This window comes from Cuculus canorus, chromosome 4 (genome assembly GCF_017976375.1).
Source record: "Cuculus canorus isolate bCucCan1 chromosome 4, bCucCan1.pri, whole genome shotgun sequence".
In the NCBI taxonomy this organism is placed as follows: Eukaryota; Metazoa; Chordata; class Aves; order Cuculiformes; family Cuculidae; genus Cuculus; species Cuculus canorus.
In genome coordinates this window covers 36,699,147-36,717,127 of record NC_071404.1, presented here as the reverse complement: position 1 = coordinate 36,717,127, position 17,981 = coordinate 36,699,147, and the positions used below count along the sequence as shown (strand labels likewise).

The following is a 17,981-nucleotide window of genomic DNA, read 5'->3' as shown; positions in this document are numbered from 1 at the left end:
CCTAGCTTGTGTTTCTCAAAAAGAAGTTAAATATAAAAAGACTGTGACATTTTTTAAAAAGCCTTTTGTTTCCCAATAAATACATATTGAGAACATGTGAAATTGCAGTTCTCAGTGTTCTTCATTAGTAGACTTAAGTCGCTTCAGCACTAGTCAGAAATATTTAGAAACATGTCTTCTAGTACTTTAATTGTTCATCAAGACCTAACCCTTTGGACATTGCTTTAAGGCGTTGTGGTTCTGCTCTGAGTCACTGAAGCAAAACTGGAGCATCTGGATGCAGTGTCAAAATAGCCCAGGCAGATTCAGTGCAGCACCCAAGTGAATAATCTCAACATAGAATACAAACACTGCATTAGTGATTGCCGGAAGGCTACAGTTCCTCTTCCTCTGACACACAATACAAGAAAGTACAAGAAAATTTAAAGGGTGATACTTTTTTCTTTGTATCTTCTGTTGTGTGAACAAAGAATCATGCTGGTTTTTGATGGTTTGTTAAGTGCTTGGCAGCATTTTCAATACTTGTTTGCCCTACTGATCCACTGATTTTCTCTTCTTTGGACAAAACAATAAACGAGAAAAAGTATGATAATAATTTAGTTGCCTATTAGTAATGTAACGTCTAATTATACCCTGTTAAGTTGTACATAAAATTTCCATAGTTCTGTGAGTTATGTGAAATTATATTTCTTTTGCTTTGTTTGCTCTCACAGATGGCAGAAAAAATGTGTTCCATTGATTGAAGAGTGCATTGTAAGTAAATCTTTGTTTCTCATGTTGAATTAGGCTTCACATTTTATTTTTATGAATCCGCTAAAATTTTGTTTCATGGATAAAACCGAGTTCTTTTTTGAAAACTAGTGCACAATTAATACTCTGTAAGAGCTCATGAGACATCTGGTATGTGGCTACAGATACAATCCTCAGGACAGATTTCTTTTGCCACAGGCAAGAATATTTTAAAGGCTTAGGCCAACAGGTCAAGAAATATAAATGCAGAGGCATGCTAAACATACCACTTGACATCAGGCTCTGCCTGGAAGTGCTGTACTCCAAGTCTCTGACAGTCTCTGGCCGATCCGTACAGTGCACATTAGAATGAATAGTGGAGAGCAGAACTGGGACACAGCACCATATATAGTCTTTCTTAACTTACTATTTTTCTGACTGCGCATCTAGGGCTCTATACTTACATGTAATACAGTGAATACAGTGAAAATAAGTAAAAACAGAAGCATTAGAGTGAGTTGAAGCTTTATTATTTTTATGTGATTCAGATAATGTATGTATTTTGTGTGTATATATGTATACAAAACCAACATACAAAAAAATTAATTGCTCAATGATACTAAAAAAGCCCTCTGCTAAACACACTGCTTCACACTGCTATTCACGCTATTCACAATGCTCTTACAAATGCAGTACCAAAGTATATTCTGTTTGAAACTTGTCAAATAAATAGGTGACACTTTTTCTAGCATATTTAACTGCAGTTAATTTAGTTAGTATTCATTGTGATTACACTGATCATAATGAATTCATTTAGTATTAATGTGAACATTACACATCTTTTTAGGAACTCCATTATAATTCAGCAATAATTAATGTACATATTAAATGAAGTGTTCCTCCTCAATGGTATTATAAACCATGTTACTTCATTTGAAAACCTTTAGAGCAAGTTGTGTTTAATCTGATTGGTATTGATTGATGCCAAGAGGTATTCTGCAGTGGCAAAGAGCAATTCACATTAGGAGACTTACTAACTTTTCAGAGAGATTCCATGTTTGCACTTGTCTACTGATCCACTTATAACTTAGCATTAGAGTCAAGATACTTCATGGCCATGATAATGCAAACATGTCTAGCTATCCTAAAGCCATGAAAAATCCTGATGTTTTAGACCTTATCCAATAAAGTAGGCATGTGTTTTTAAGTGAAGTACGATGTCATCTACATTGTACAATTATTCTTCCATTCTCCACTCCAAAAGTAGATAATAATTGCATTGTACTTTTCCAGATGTTCCCCAGTCTCCAACAGTTTTAGTTAAAGAAATTTCATCACATGTTTATGGTTTCTAAAGATTAAGATTTTATTGGTATTCTCTTCAATGAATGTATTCCCATGAACTTATTTAAGCCTTAGAATAATGTCTTTTGACAATGAGTTGCATGAGTCTACTGCCCTGTTCATTTTGTGCATAAAGAACTATTCTTTTATTTGTTTTCAATGTGGTTTCTTCTCGCTTCTTCTGAATCTATGTTGCATTGGATTAAACTGAGCTGGAAAAACATTAAACAGTTAATACTGTCTATTCCCTCTTTGTCAAAGAACGAAGCCTCATCTATATCTTTCTTTGGAGATGATCTTTTCAATAAAAATATCCTACTCTACTACCCATACAGAAGCTGTTGATCATCTTTGTACCCTCTTTTTGGGTTTTGTGTGCTACGTTTGGTTTTCAAAGTATGAGAGGTTCTTAGGCGTATAATATTTCAAAATTATTGCCCCAGCTTTTCTTCTCCATTTCTTACTGAATACTAATATTGAATGGTAATGGGACTAGTGGCTCATTTGTCCATCGTAATTGTTAGCTTCAAGCCCACTGTGTTACATGCAAAGGTAAATTCCCCACCTCTTCTCCCACACTTGTGCATCACCTGACGTTTATTTACAGGGCATTTAATCTGCCTTTCTATCGTCTAGTCACTCCACCTTGTAAGTTGTTTCTGGAACTCCACACTGTTTGTCCTTCTCCTAACTATCCCAAATAACTCTCATCAGGAACATTTCTCACCAACTTACATCCCCTTTCCGAGATCATGTGTGAGTGTTGAACAGCACAGACCCTAGAAAAGTTCTTTGCAAAACTCCACCGGCAATGTCCCTTGATTGCAAGAACTGGATGTTTAGTCCTAACACACTCTATTTGACCTTTATAGTATCAGTTATACCTGCCTCTTTCTTATCTGCTTACTTTTAATAGCCTTATTTTTTTTTTTAACAGCCTTCATTGAGAAGTTAGCTAAAGCCTTTCGTAAATCCAAGGTAGACTCCCAACTAAGCAACTCCAGTCTATCAAATCATTTGCATTCACGTGTCTCTTCAACAATTCAAAGTTCTTCAGTAGGTCTGCAAAGAATGAATTTCCTTAACAAAAGCCTGTATAGCATATTTATCTAAGGTCCACTCCTGAGTTTTTATTATATTTTATATTAACTTGACCAATATGGAAATCGGTCTCACAGATTATGTTTTTTTGCATCTACTATTTAACTTTTTATTCAAATGTGTTTTCACTCAATTTTACATTTTCTAGCTCTAACTACCTTTACAATTTTAGGTGAGAGGTAATGCACCATCACTGGTAAATAAGTGGTTCATCTAACTCTGGAGTGAATACTATCTTATCATAATGATTTGTTACTATTCATTTTCTCATCACTTCCTTTCTCCTTCAAGTGGGTATTCCCACTGACAGTTACTAGGATACATTATTACACAGCAAGCAATCTTTACCTGTAGTTTTACAAAATATGTCAATGTAATTCTAATTAGTAAGAAGTCAGGTAACCTATGAACTTCTGGCTTCTCTTCTGCTGGTATATATGACCTTGGGCAAATCACTTAACCTTTGCATCTCTTTATTGTTTCCCATCCTATAATGGAAATAATGGAACTAGTCTTCCCTTTAAAACTGTTGAGCTTTACCTATTATATGTATGTTAGGTCTCCTTCTTAATTTTTCACACTAAAATTAATTAAATTTTGGAATAGTGTATAAAATAGAATGAATATTAACAGTTATGAAATACTTACCCTTATGAGAGTGAGAATCAGAAACTAGTAAGATCTGCCCTAGATTGTAGAAAAGTTCTATGGTCATTTCAGAAAAATAAATTATGAAATCAAAGGGGTTTGTACACTACGTGCTTAATTTCCCTACTTTATTTTGTAAATGTGTTTTTTTTTTAATTGATGTATTAATAAGGAATTTGTTATTCTCCTTCTTAATCTTTAGCATGGCTTTCTGTCATGTAAGTGTATATGTAGCAATTCAAAGTTTATTCTGTATTAATTACTTGGAAATATTGAAAATATTTATTGATATGGTGAATTAAAGTAGACTAGCACACTGCAAGCATTGCTTTTTATTGAACTTAGCATGTGCCACTTCTGAAGTGTTAATGACATTTTTGTCCTATTCTGTTATTAGAGTCTTTTCTGTCTTTCCAGTGTTCAAGTGTCCTTTCCCCTTTGTCAGGCAAAAGTATTTAACCAACAAGTTAGCTTCCTGATTCAATATAGCAGAGACTGTAACTTTAAATTTTAAATAGATCAAAATTAAATCTAGTTACACTCAAAGCCATAATGTTGAAGTTGACTTATGGAAGGCTTGGGTTTCTATAATAAACCAGATAAGCATGTTCTCAGTACTACTTTTCCTGTAGTATGCATCCCAGCTTTTAGTGTTGCAAGCATTTTCTATTTAGATCTGATCTTAGGCTTTAAGGACGTCATATACTAATTCTTTCTCGTAGGCTAGTGATAGTTAAGAACAGCCATGTCTACCTTAGTTTTACCATTAATGACTTATGATCATGAACTCCCAACAGTTGTGGTTGAAATGAAAGCAAGATATTAGTTCAAAATACATGTCAAATATATTTACTAACACATAGTGCTAGTTAACAATTTCTGAAGTTTTTATATCTTTCATCCTTGTTTTAAACCTTACTAAAAATATGATTACTATTTGCCCTTTCTTGTGAAGGATGAATTCTGTATTTCTTACTGTCTACAGAGGTGGCAAAAATGTTTTTAAAGGGTTCAGTTTTACAATTAGTGGCACTGAAACTTCTTGTTGAAAAAATAACAGTCTTTAGGAACAATGTAATTAATTGTATTTCATGCACGCTTTGGGGGCACAGTAAATGTGATTCTTACTAACTGTGTATTTGGCAGTACCAACAGAAGTGCAGCTTTGACTCACTCCTTCGTTAATGGTTTAGGCTATTTTGGATAGAGAATAGGTTATTCTTTATTTTTAATCTAGTATGTTAATCCATATTTTCCAGGCACTTATACTGTCTCTTTTCTTTTTAAAAGATATTACGTATTCTCTCTTGTCTTATTGCCATACAATTTCATTTTGGAACTTTCTCCAGTAACATTTGTTCTATTGGTGCCTTTTTCTTCCTTCTTTGTGACTTTTTAAGTTCTTATTCCCAGTCTTTCCTTTCCTGACTGATGCCAATATTTACCTTTTTAAGTACTTGTATGATGACCATTCTGGAACTTTTATTTGGAAATGGAAGTATTTCAGTTAGGTCAGTCTCTCAGTGGTACAACTAGTTCTTCTTTTACAATAGCGTGAAGGAAAAATAGGGAAAATAGTACGTGGGAATTCTCATGAAGAATTTTCTCACTTAAATATATGAAATCAGATATTAATCCAAATAAATATTGTCTTTAAACCGTGATTGTCTTGAATCAATTCAAAGGAATTTCAAGGAACCAAGAGATATTTTTGTTTCTGACTAGGATCCCAGAAGGGACGAACAAATTGCAAGTCACATATTGTGTGCCCAGTGCTTGAGCATTCTTAGAGATTCTGTCCCATTGCTTTCACTTAATCTTTGCTTTTCAAGATTAGGATTTGGACCTATCTTAGTAGAGGAATTGAAAAATAAATACCTGAAGACATGCTGTCTGACTGGCATGTAATGCGCCATGTTTTAGCCCAGAGCCACTTTCAACAGTGTTGTTTAAGAAAAATAGTATTTACAATGAAAACCTTCAACAATCTTTTACCATGCTTGTTAGCACGCACTGGCTTAATGCCAATGTGACAGCTAGAATTTTAGTGAGAGGCACTTTTATTTCCCTGATAAGGGAAGTGTTACACATTCTGAAAAACAGGCAGTAGTTTCTGGCTGGTGCCTCCTCACATTTGTGCCATTTCCTGACTACTCAAATTGTCTTTCACAGATTAGCACATGTCTATCTTCTATAGAAATGTTTATCTTCCTTCCTGACATTTCTCTAAATAGTCATATTTAAAATAAAATTAAAACAGACTTTGCTGTTGTTAATAACATCAATTAACAAGACATCAATTTAAGATCAGCTTGTGTTCTAGCAAATCAAATTGTACTACTTACAAAATAAATTCACAGTTTGTAGTATTCTTCCCTGAAGAAAAAAGTTAAAAGACAATATCATAATCTTGGTAACATTCATAATGTTAGACAAAAGGTTCTGATACATTAAATTAAGCTCCATCATATTTTAATTGTCAATCTGGATGAGAATTGTTTTATTTTTCATAAACAAAAGATCCACTTATGAATCTCTTCAAAATGCAAAACATACTATACAATATTTCCTGTGATCACTCAGAAATTATTATATGTCACACCAGGTCTGTATTTTATGTATGGTATATGCTAATGCATATTTTCAAATCTCTGTGCCACCTTAATCTTTCTCATTTGGGATGCAGTTTTGTATTTACAAAATTCATAACTGAACTTATTTTATGTCTTTGCCAATTTTTTAACCTTTGTTGCATGTGTCTCATATAATGATAATTGCACTTTAGGGGAAATTTCAATGTAGAATCTGAATGGAGGAAAGATAGTACCGCTATCTTTCCACCTTTTGTGAATAAGAAGCATGAATTTGCTTCTTGGTCTGTGTGTTTTAAAGGTGATATATTTGGGCAAAAGCTGATATTACTAGCAATGATTTCTGGAATTTGGGAACAAAATTCACTATGTTTCACGCTGACATTTAAATCCTTGATTGAGTAAAATGAACTTTTTAATTATATGCTAATACATCCATAAATCTTATTAACATGTTTCTATCAAAAGTGATCAGTTCGTTCTGATATTTAGATGTCAAACAGAATTCAGTTGCTGTCCCACAGAAATATGTGAAGCATTATAGTTAAATATCCCTAGAAATTTACAGATAGATCAATTGATTATCATGAATTACAATCTATTTATATTTTGAAAGCTCTTACAACTATAACAGCAACAGATTAATTTTCCCTTTTTGAATGAAAACTGAGATTTGTATTTCAATTAAAAAGAAGTCTTAGTTATTTGTGCATGAGGCCGTTACTCTGGTATGACTTTGCAATGTTGCATTATGTTTCTCAGAAACAGTAATTCATTTCTTGGCTCACTATTTTGGTCAGGGTAGATGGATTATTCTTTCTGTCATCACCAATATCATCCCAAATGACATTTTAATTCCTGAACTTGGTGTCTGAAGCCAGTTATCTTGGAAATTTCAATAAAGCATTCTTATCTGTGATTATACAGAATTGAAAGAAACATGTTTTCTATGTGTTTTACCACTGTGCCTGTTTTCCTATTTTGAAATTTTAAGAATAAGGGGTTTTGTATAGTTCATTCAGATAGAAATGGTTGTGGTACTTCTGTGGTTCGTGACTTTCGATTTATGTTCCTCGAGGGGAAAGACTATGAGAACAAATATTTTATTTGGTATCAAATTCCCTCATTCACATTACTAAAACATTACAACAGCACTAATTCAATCCACAGGTCATTATCAAGCATTACAGTTACCTTATGAGATAAAGTATCCTGGACTATGGATATTGTAGGATTCTTACTGGTTTTACAGCTTGCTTCATTACCTGAAAGGCATTTTCTTATACTATGTTTAGCTAAACTAGTATTATGGTTTTGAAATAAAAAGTCTATCAAAATTTTCAACCTATTAAACAATTGCAGCATTACATATTTGAACTAGAATATACTACCAGCTTCCTCAGGTTAGCGGTATCCGTTCTTGCTTGCTGTTTTCTTTTTCAAGTAATGCATTTGCATCTGAAACCATGTCTTATTAAAATGAGCTGAAACACATATTTCAGATGCATCTAACACGAGAGATGTTACTCTACCAGTAACTCTTTCTTAATGCATTGTTGTGGTTTTTAGGCATCACTTTCATTTAAAAGTGCTGTGGAGTTGCATGTACCTGGTGGAAAAGACTGGAAAAAGTAAAGCTCCCTGGAGATTCCAAGCTTATAGTATTCTTTAGTTTTCAAATAGCATCTCTTTGTCTCAGAGTAGGACACAAAACAAGTGATTGGAGCTACAGTATTGTTTTCCCTTGAATTTTCAGCCTAAGTTCATATTTTTATTTTCTTCCATGGGCTAGGCAGGGGGATTTGTCAGATTTTGCAGAAGAGTAACATAGAAAAGTCATCTTGTAGCCAGCTTTGTGAACCTTGCAGCAACTTTATTTTTGAGGCACATCATTCTTTCGTGTTTCTCTGTTGGGACTGACTTTTCATTTATACTCTAGCAAGCTTCCACACAAATTCACGCCATAATTCAGTTAGACCCAGAAGTTCACTGGCCAAACTAAGCCTGTTTTGAATAAATTAAGAACTATCAGAGGAAAAGTAAAATATTTCAAAGAAAGATTACTGGCTTTGCAAAGAATTTCTTCTGGAGGAAAAAAGCACTCTCCAGGTAAATTTGTTTTTATTGGAGTTCAAATATCTTTCTTTCTGAATTAAATATGCTTAAGACAACCTGGAGGTCACTTAAGAGTATTTACAGTTAGTGCAGTGTAATAACCTATGCCATTTTCTGGTTTACCCTCTAAGCCAGATGTCAGAGGATAAGAACAAAAAGGATTGCATTCTATGACCATCAGTGAACTACTTTCTTTTTTTCTGAGAGGCAAGGAATAAGCAACTAAATTTAAAAATGGTGGATCTTCTTTTATCTCTTATTAATAGTATTTTATTTACTCACTAAAGTGTGAGACTATTAAAGCAATAACTGATCACATAATAAAAGTAAAATACTCCGTATAAGTTTAGCAATTCAAGATTTTTTATTTGCTTATTTGTTTGTTTATTTTAAATAGGGTTGCATTAAAGCTTATGCAAAATGTGTGGGTATATTCTTACGTGAAAAATTTGTTTACTTATGTTTTTCCTAATTTTTTTTTTTTTTTGATGGAGAGGGGTTCTAGATTCTGTTCACACTTCCATTATATAATGGTAATAGAAAAGACATAAAATCTGAAAATTATTTCTTGCAAATTTAAATGCATATGGAACAGATTTTAGGTTTAAGTTACTGTAGCCATACTAAGCAACTGACTGGCTGCATTTGATTCTTAATGAGAAAAGCTACTAGTGATGAAAGAATCTGAAAAAAATAACCATAGTAATATCTAGAAAGGTGACTTTCCATATAGTGTTCTTCTATTTTCAGAGAATATTCAAATATTCAGATATTTCAGAAAATATTCAAATATTCACATATTTTCTGAAACTCTTTTCCTTCATGTTCCTGAAGGTAAATTACTATACCACAAATTCCTGTGATCCATACTCAAAGATAGCTGATTTGTTAAAATGCCCTAAATGCTGGTATAATAACCAAAAAATAACCTCTAACTGAATATCCTGCATGCTGACACAAACTTGGTGCAATTTTTCTTGCTCTTCTATAGCACCTGAGATGTCATAATGCATGTTGCTCAGAGCACACCTCCACAGAGAGAAGGGTTTATTTGCATACATTTAACTCAATACATGCCAGTCTGAGTTTGCTTTTAATGCCTAATTAATTGTGGAGAAACTTAGACTTCAGTATTATGCTTTTAAATTAAGTCCAGTGAGATGTGTCTGAAAATTGTTATAGCCTCTTAGATATGATGTGGAAAAATGTTAACATAATCTATATTATTAAATTTGTCTTACTGCAGATGACTGAAATGCTGTTTGGAAATGAATGCCATTGTTCTTACATTGATTAAATTTACATGAATGAACCATGTAGGTGAGAGGGAAAATTTCAATACCTCATATAATCTCATATGTATTCATGTTTTAATAGAAACACTGTACAGATATGATGGATTTTTTACATGTAGCTTTCCGTATGTGTAAATCTGCTTGAGCGTTTGCTTTAACAAATTTGCAGGCCAAATGCTAGAACGATTACTAGGCCCATCTAATCCCATACATAGAGTCCTGTGGTTATATACTGATCTCTACAAAGCGACTCCCTGCCTATCACTGACTTGAAAGTGTAATGCTCAGCAAGTTTTACTTGACCCTAGTTTTGAATTCCACATCTTTATCTCCTGTTCTGTCTTTGTCTTTATCTTTAGCAGTAAAGGTCATTTACAACAAATCGTTCTTGAAAGCAGTACCAAATTAATTTTCTAAAGCATTGTCAGCTCCACTGCAAATTTCTGCCAGTACTAAGATTTGCAGGGATTCTAACAGTTAATCATTTCTGATCTAGATATCATAATCTGAAACTCTACACAATATTTTCTCCTAGTTAGTATCTTACATCCTTCTTTATGCTCGGCGCTTTTGTCTAAGACTGCAGCATGTGACACTGTTTCTTTTCATTTTGATCCATCTATTTAAACTTCAATTCAAAGCAAAATTTAGTCATCTGCATATATATAGACATATTGTAATTTGATCTCAAGCAGTTCAGATATTTAGTCACAAAACTTTTCAAATATTGCATCTTATTATCATTGCTCAGCGCTTGTGTTAGCATAGCGCACACCACTTTTCAGCCACAAGTACGGAGAAAATCCACCAACCAAAGTCACTTCCAGTAAACTGTAAGATATGAAATGAAAATATAATTTACCAGTTATGATGGAAGAGGGAAAGATTATAAATATGCTTCAAGTCAGCGACTCAGTCTTCAAGTAAACAACTTTTCCAAATAGCGATAACCTGTATTCTAGTCAGGGGTTAGAGCTCTTAAGGCTTAGTGCCTATGTTCCCTTCTTCTAAAACCAATCCAGCCTTACAAGCCAAGTTCTGTTAACAGCACATCTTTCTAGAGCTGTTATAAGTCTATAATGACTTTCTGTCCAAATGCTCTTGCTTTTCATTAGATTTGGCTGCAGCTGAGGTAGAAATGTATCATTTTCTTCTACCAGTGATTCTAGGCCGGGGATAGAGCCATATGTCTATAGGGCATTAGAGTACTGCTTTTCAGTGGGTTGTTATGTTGGTGAAATTGTTAGCTCTACTCTACCACAATATGATTATGTGTCACTAGTGTATTAACTGTAAATGCAGTCTTGAGCAACAGAGTGTGGGTAACCCGATTCATGCTACTACATGCTGCTGTCGTAAATAGTGTGCTACTTAAAGAAAATTGATAAGTGAATGCAAGTAGCAATTTTGAAAACAACTGCTATGAACAAAAGGAGTAAAATTGTAGATCCATTAAACAGTGTAACTCCCACTGACTTCAGCCCAAAGAGTCAGCTGATGCTGAACAGCAGTGGTTTATACTGTCTCAAGATACAAGTTTTTTCTAGTTTATTGTGGTTTTGCTGTCATATTTAGAATAGGTGAAGATTTACTGTCATGACAGGTTTTCATACATCTTAAAGTGTTTTCACTTAAATATCCTGATAAGTAGGTAGTATATTTATAGATACTTTCAAATAAATGAAAAGAACAAAACCGTTACACTCAGTTCATGTATTCTTTAAGGATTCAATTTGTATTATTTAATTCAGTCCTAAGGGATTTTTTTTTCACTTTAACCCTTACTAAAAAATTGCATATAGCACTATAGAATTACAAACATACCATTTTATTTGGAACCGTGGTAAGACTAAGGCCACTTTTATACCAGTGCCTCCTATACACAGTTATGGCTCTTCAGATAAAGTGCACCAGACTGAGCTCTTCAACAGAGGAACAGCTTTAGCGTTGTGCTTCAAATCCAATGGGAAAAAATCACAGGCATTGAAAAATGGCGTTCCAATGTAGATATATCTGCATGCGCAGGTACATACGTGTGCATGTGTGACAATCAGTGCTGCTGACTTGTCTAAGCGCATTTAAAACTGTCAGTTTTGCTTTGTTACAAAAGTGCTCTGATTTTCCTTATCCTCCTGTGCTTTGCTCACCAGATATTTATTCCCATCCCTTATTTCCAAATCACTCTAGTCCACCCCATGTCTACATGAATTTTGCCCTTACCCAACTAAACTCTAGACCTAGCAACAATGTCTGCCTGCTTTGCACACACCTGAATGACACATCTAACCTTTATACTGTACAGCCCACCTTTCCTCTCCCTTCTGTCACTGCTGGCTTTGTTCTTGGCTGCAGTGTCACACCAGCTTGCCAGCTGAGTTGCCCCCCTTTCTTTTCCATTTCTTGTCCCCTCCTGTGCAAAGGGGAAACTGAGGTACCAGTGCATCGCTCACCAGGGGTCAAGAAAGATGATGAGCTATCCTAAACTAACAGATTCCACAGCTCTAATGTGGAATCAGAGTAGTCGGAAGGAGTAAGGACAAAGCCATGCCTGTTTCCAGTGCTGGCTAAGATCACCATGGCTGGATAGTTAAGGAGACAGCTTTTTCTCAGGCAGGGCTAAAATTAATTAGATTACCTTCCTTTGTGGCATAGTAAAATCTTTTTTTTTTTAATTTTCATTTTCTAAAGCATATCAGAAATCATGTCTCTATAGGAATTATTTTTCTACTGCCATGAATTAATAGATCAGCCTTAAGAAGAGATTTTGCCAAGAAATGCAGTTTCCATTTTAATTGAACTATTGGCTACTTAAACCCAGTTTTAATTAATCTACAGGTACAAAACATGCTCAGTTATTTCTTTTTACTTATCATTGTGTAGTTTATGATTTAAATCTATCAAAAAATGTTCTTTATGTTTTCTGTAGACACAAATTTTTAAAATGTATCATCACAAATATCAGAAATGTATTGTATTGGGGTAAAAGGCTCAGTATGTAATAAACATCATGACTCTTTCATAGGAGCCACAGGAGAAGAAGAGAGCTGACTGCTACTCTACTTTATAATTTCCAAGCAGGATATAAACTCTGGTCCTGCAGAGTTGTTAAATCTCACTTATCTTGGTTATTATAGGGTATTAGAATAGTAGATGGTTCTGCCTTCAGATATCCCCTGCAGGAAAATTCTCCTAGTTCTACTAAAAACTAAAAAATTTGAAATTATAGGAAAATAATTCTTATTAAGGTAGAACAAATTTTTATTATATCGTAATGTGATATACTGGTTATTTTGCTAGAGCAATTTCATTCATTTACAGATTCTACTGCTATTTTGTGCCTGTTGCATAGGTGAACTTATCTGTGTTTTGCTGCCCTTGTAAAAAACGATGCACGTACAGCAAAACCAGTAGGGAATGCAGGAAAAGTCTGCATCTGTAAATGATCCTTGCCTCTTTTTACCTGTTGGAGTAAAGCATTACATAGTAAAGTTTGCTTTATACTTTTACAGTCTAGTATAACCAAGAACCTTCCAAATGGGAAGAAACAAAGAGGAATCCTTAAAGTATCATAAAATAAAATCTAGACATGAACTAGCAGCACTGTTATTAAAAAAAAAAAAACGACAAAATAAAATGAAACAAAAATCAAATAAACCAAACACCACACACACATAACTGTACAATCATGATAACGAAAACGTAGTTATTTCAAAGCTTGGTGTGTCCATATCTGTATTTTTATGTTTAAAATCTTGTGTACAGAAATGTTTGAGCATGCAGAGTTTACTTGTTTCTCAAAAGAAAGGCTCTGCAGGAGAGAGTTTCTGTCCTGTAAAGCTTCTGGGCTCTGCAGGATCTTTTGCTCAGTGACCCCAGTTTATCCACAGTTCATTTATGTGACTGAATCGTACATTTCCCAGATAAATGAGTTTTAGATCATTAAGGGTGTACTGTCCTTGTTAGTAAGAATATATTATTGGCCAGAGGAATGCTTTTTCCAAAACACAGAGAAATAATGATTACAGAAGTTGTTTTCAGTTTGGTTTATAACTTATAAGCTATTTCTTGTCCTGTGTTAAGAATAAATTATTGACAAGGTTTCCCATCTCTGGACACAATTTTTTTTTTTTTTGTATTCTCTTTGATCTTAAAGAATTTGCAGGCTTTTGTGCTTTTTTTATGTGGGGTAAATTTGGATGTTGACTAAACAGTTGTAAAAAAAAGAAATAAAGGATAGCAACAGTATCTATATAGCTGTGCAATCATGATTTAGAAATAAAACCCCATACATATAGAAGAGGTGATGTCTTCTGTCTAATGTATTGTATGACTAACGTGTAAATATTACAGGCTGGAAAGAAATAAGAAACTAAAAAGAAAGCTTTGTGGCACAGGAAAAAAACCCCTCCTTTTTCTTTCATTTTCTTTTGCATTTTTGAGATATTGGGCATATAATACTGGAAAGACATTTTATTTAAGATTGCTGTGATTAAAAATTTGTCCTTGCCCAACTTAATTACAAAAATTTCATGAAGTCTAAAGAAAATATTATGTTGTCTAGAAATCCGTCATGTCAAAGATACATTAAGGAGCCATATGTCTCAAAAGAAATATGATGATCGATACCATTTTGTTATAGAATATTGGACTGAGGATACTATGTTTTTATTGAGCAATCTGTCTGATGGGCGTGTCAGTGTAGTACACAGTGTGCATAGTCATAATAGTTCCGCGTAAGTATTATGTATTCACTAATATATGATCATTTGTTTCACATCAAGTAAATCTCTAGTACAAGAAAACAAAGCAGGCTTCATTTGATTACTTAAAATAATACATTCTGCTGTTGTCTTTCTGTCATGATATTAGAACTAAAGCTAAAAGAGATACAGATTTGGTTACTCATTCTGTCTTAAAATTTGACTGATTTTCAGTACAGTGAGCTGAAAAGAGAATGACCTCCTTAAATAATATATTTTTTTAATTCACCTATTTTTATAAAATACTCAGAGAAAAAATAATTATATTCTTATGAAGGCAACACAGATATTCTCCAAAGCAATCTTTCACTGATACTCACTGATACAGTCTCAGCTTCATTATGCATAGTTTCTCTATGTTCCGTAGTTTAGAAGATTGGATTTGCTTGGGCATTCCCAACTGAATTTTTTAAAGAAATGTTTCTATTTAGAATTTATTTAGAAATACTTATATTCAGAAATGAGAATTAAATGAATTCTAGAAATTCTTTAATGGTCATGCATATATCTAACACAAGCAGTTTACAGGAAATGCAAGTGTTCAAAAATGTGGCATTATGAGATTAAGAAAAACACAGGAGTATAGCAGATAAACTTGTAGTATAAAATTTCAGCCTATACTCCTGCTCATTTTTAGAGCTGAGATTTCACCATGTATTTGCAACAAAACAGAAAAAAACACATTTTCAGGGTTGTGATTTAATTTCCTTGACTGATCCTTCCATTTTTCTCTTGATTTGTCCTTCTTAATGTCACTTACTTTCATTTAGACGAGTATATAATAGCAATTAGGGCATGTATATTCTGAGATTCTTTCAAAAAAAAATATAGTTTCTGACTTTTGCTCTCCTTTTTGTTCTCCATTTCTTGTGAGGCAGTATTACAAATGCAATTTATGTGTCAATCAGCTTTTGTCCTTGCATTCTTTCACTTGTTGTCTTTCAAGAAAAAAAAAGACACTGACTTAGACTTTCCAGGAATAGCTCTTTGGTGTTTCTGTGAAACAAAACAAGAAGTAGGGGAGGGAAACACCTGAATGAGATGTTTTAATGGAAGAATAATAGTCAGAAAGTAGATTGTCTCTTGACTTTCTGAGGTCAACTTATTTCTTTCTTTTTCACTTTGTCCACTATGACTTCTGTCTTTTTAATGTGCTTCATGTATGTGTGAGATGCTTTTCTCTTTCTGTTTCCAAATGACATTTTCAGCTTCAAGGAAGTCAACTTCTAGTGAAGTGCCATTCTTTGCTATGCATGTGCTCGTTCCTCAGAAATTAAATACATCAAGGAGGCATGTCAATTCCTATACATTTCTGCTGACACACGTACGTGTAAAACATCCTATATCACCTACAATTTAGAGGTGTATGTTCGTGTCTGACAGCTTGAAACAAGGAATATTCCTCTTTTTAGTGTCGATAGAGAACCTTCTCTAGTCTGTTCTTTCTGTTTGCTCAGGGTTTGGCATACAAAATAGAACGTCACCTCCACTTCAGTTCCTATCTTACTGTTTGCCCATCTTACTGATATAGAATCCTTCTACGTCTGTTTATTTTGCTGTTCAGGTACTTTTCCTTCCTCTTTGGCATTTAGTGACTCCATTAAAGGCCTTTTTGGTTTAGTGTTGCAATTGCAGTTATCACCTTATCAAGTAGCAAGGATAGTGGACCTCAGGAAGATGGAATACTCACATGGGCTCCATTGTTCCTTTTGTATGGACTCATAGCGTCCTTTGTCATTGTAGCTGAGAGCCAGAAATATGCTGCTTTCTCTCAGTAAATGGATGAGAATTGGGGAGTTTGGGTCTTTCATTCCAGAAATGCGTTGTTTAGTTGTGGTTTTATTTTTTTTTTTCTAACTAGAATTCTACATGCTTTTTCTCTTGCAGACTTCACACTATCCTCCTGTCAATTCATCCCTCTCAAATCTTAGGCTTCTTCTTGTTCCCTCCCAGTTTGTTTTACGACTTAAGGAGAAGTAGTCTACATATACCATAATAATACTAGTTACAAGCAAACTGTTGTTATTGTATTGCTTATATAACAAAGGAGAATTCTTAAGTATAATGAATGGTAGTTGAAATTTTCATTGCAAAATGAGTGACGTATACCAGGATTTTATCTTCTAAAACCACTGTATTTTAAATCAACCACTGAAATATGTGCTATTGTTACAACTGTATAGGCTGTTTTCTAAACTACTTGAGCAATATTAAATCCTGAACACACAGACACACAAGTAGGCACTCTTTGTCTTTGTATATAGTTCATATAGAGTTGGTAGTGTTATATGCACGTCCACACAGGCTTACTGTGTCTTATTAAGTCAGAAACTGTAAAATGAAATGGAAGATTTTCACATCTGAAGTATTTGCCTCAATATGCAGACTACCTAAGGATGGAACAGAACAGTATCTCTTAAAATCTTTACAGAAGTCAAAATTTAGATTAAAGGAGATATTTTGAGTGAATAGAATTGGAATTAGCAGAAACACCTCAATTTGATTTCCTGTTATAGTTGAAGAGAAGAAATTTGGATATCATAGTGGGATATGGAATAATGAGAAGCCATATTAAATCCTTGTTGCCTGTCATAAGGAACAATGATTCTTCCCCTTTTTACCACTTTTTTTTTTTTTTTTTTAAACCTACAACCTATGGGAAACAGACCAAAGGCTCTGCTTTGTTAAAATTCTATCTTTATAGGGTATCCAAAACCCAGCAGTTTTCTTTCTTAGTCCTTTGCATCTGATGTGGTCTTTGCACCTCAGGCAGAAGCAGTATCTTTCCTGTTCCTATTTCTCCTTCATAAATTCTAATTCAGTGTTTTAAGTTTCTTTGCTTTTAAACGTTTGGGGGCTCTTTTTAAGCTGAAACGTATTTTAAGACTTTGAAAAAAGTTAGTGCTTTTTCTGGTTAGCTTAGCTACTGTTACTTGTCTGGGAGGTAACAAAGTTCTTTTCTTTAATTACACTGGGGATTATTTACCCATGTACCCTGGGAACATTAGGTGAAACAATTGATGTAAATATATAATTACCTCGGTAAATATTGATATTACTTTCCTTCTTTCTAGACTACAGTAAAATCACCTTCACTGTCTGTTACAAGCGTGTCTGACCACCTATCTTGGTTTCACAAGAAGTTCTAAAATAAAGCACGTAATTTTAAAGCAGAATTGTATTTATAATAATTTCAGCTTCCATTATTATTGAGTTTATGAAATATAGATAATGAATAGTCACCTAAGCATATCTTTTGTGAAGTGAAATGAAGATAGAAATTCTAACACAGTGAAAAAAAATCAGTAATTACTATAATTAGATGTATTTCTTGGTTTGTTTTGCTTTCATTTTTTTTTTTTTTCAGCTGAACTGAAGTAACATTGAAATTGAAGTGA

General features: G+C 33.7%; 1 protein-coding gene across 18 annotated transcripts in view; it reads left to right on the top strand.

The window, feature by feature from the left end:
- Positions 1-17,981, top strand: part of TENM3 (teneurin transmembrane protein 3) — a 1,341,795-nt gene that overhangs the window by 451,453 nt on the left and 872,361 nt on the right. For all 18 annotated transcript variants that reach the window (XM_054065057.1, XM_054065066.1, XM_054065065.1 and 15 more), the window contains exon 5: positions 714-753. The gene's annotated coding sequence lies outside the window, so the exon portion shown is untranslated. The remainder of the gene's footprint in view (positions 1-713; positions 754-17,981) is intronic.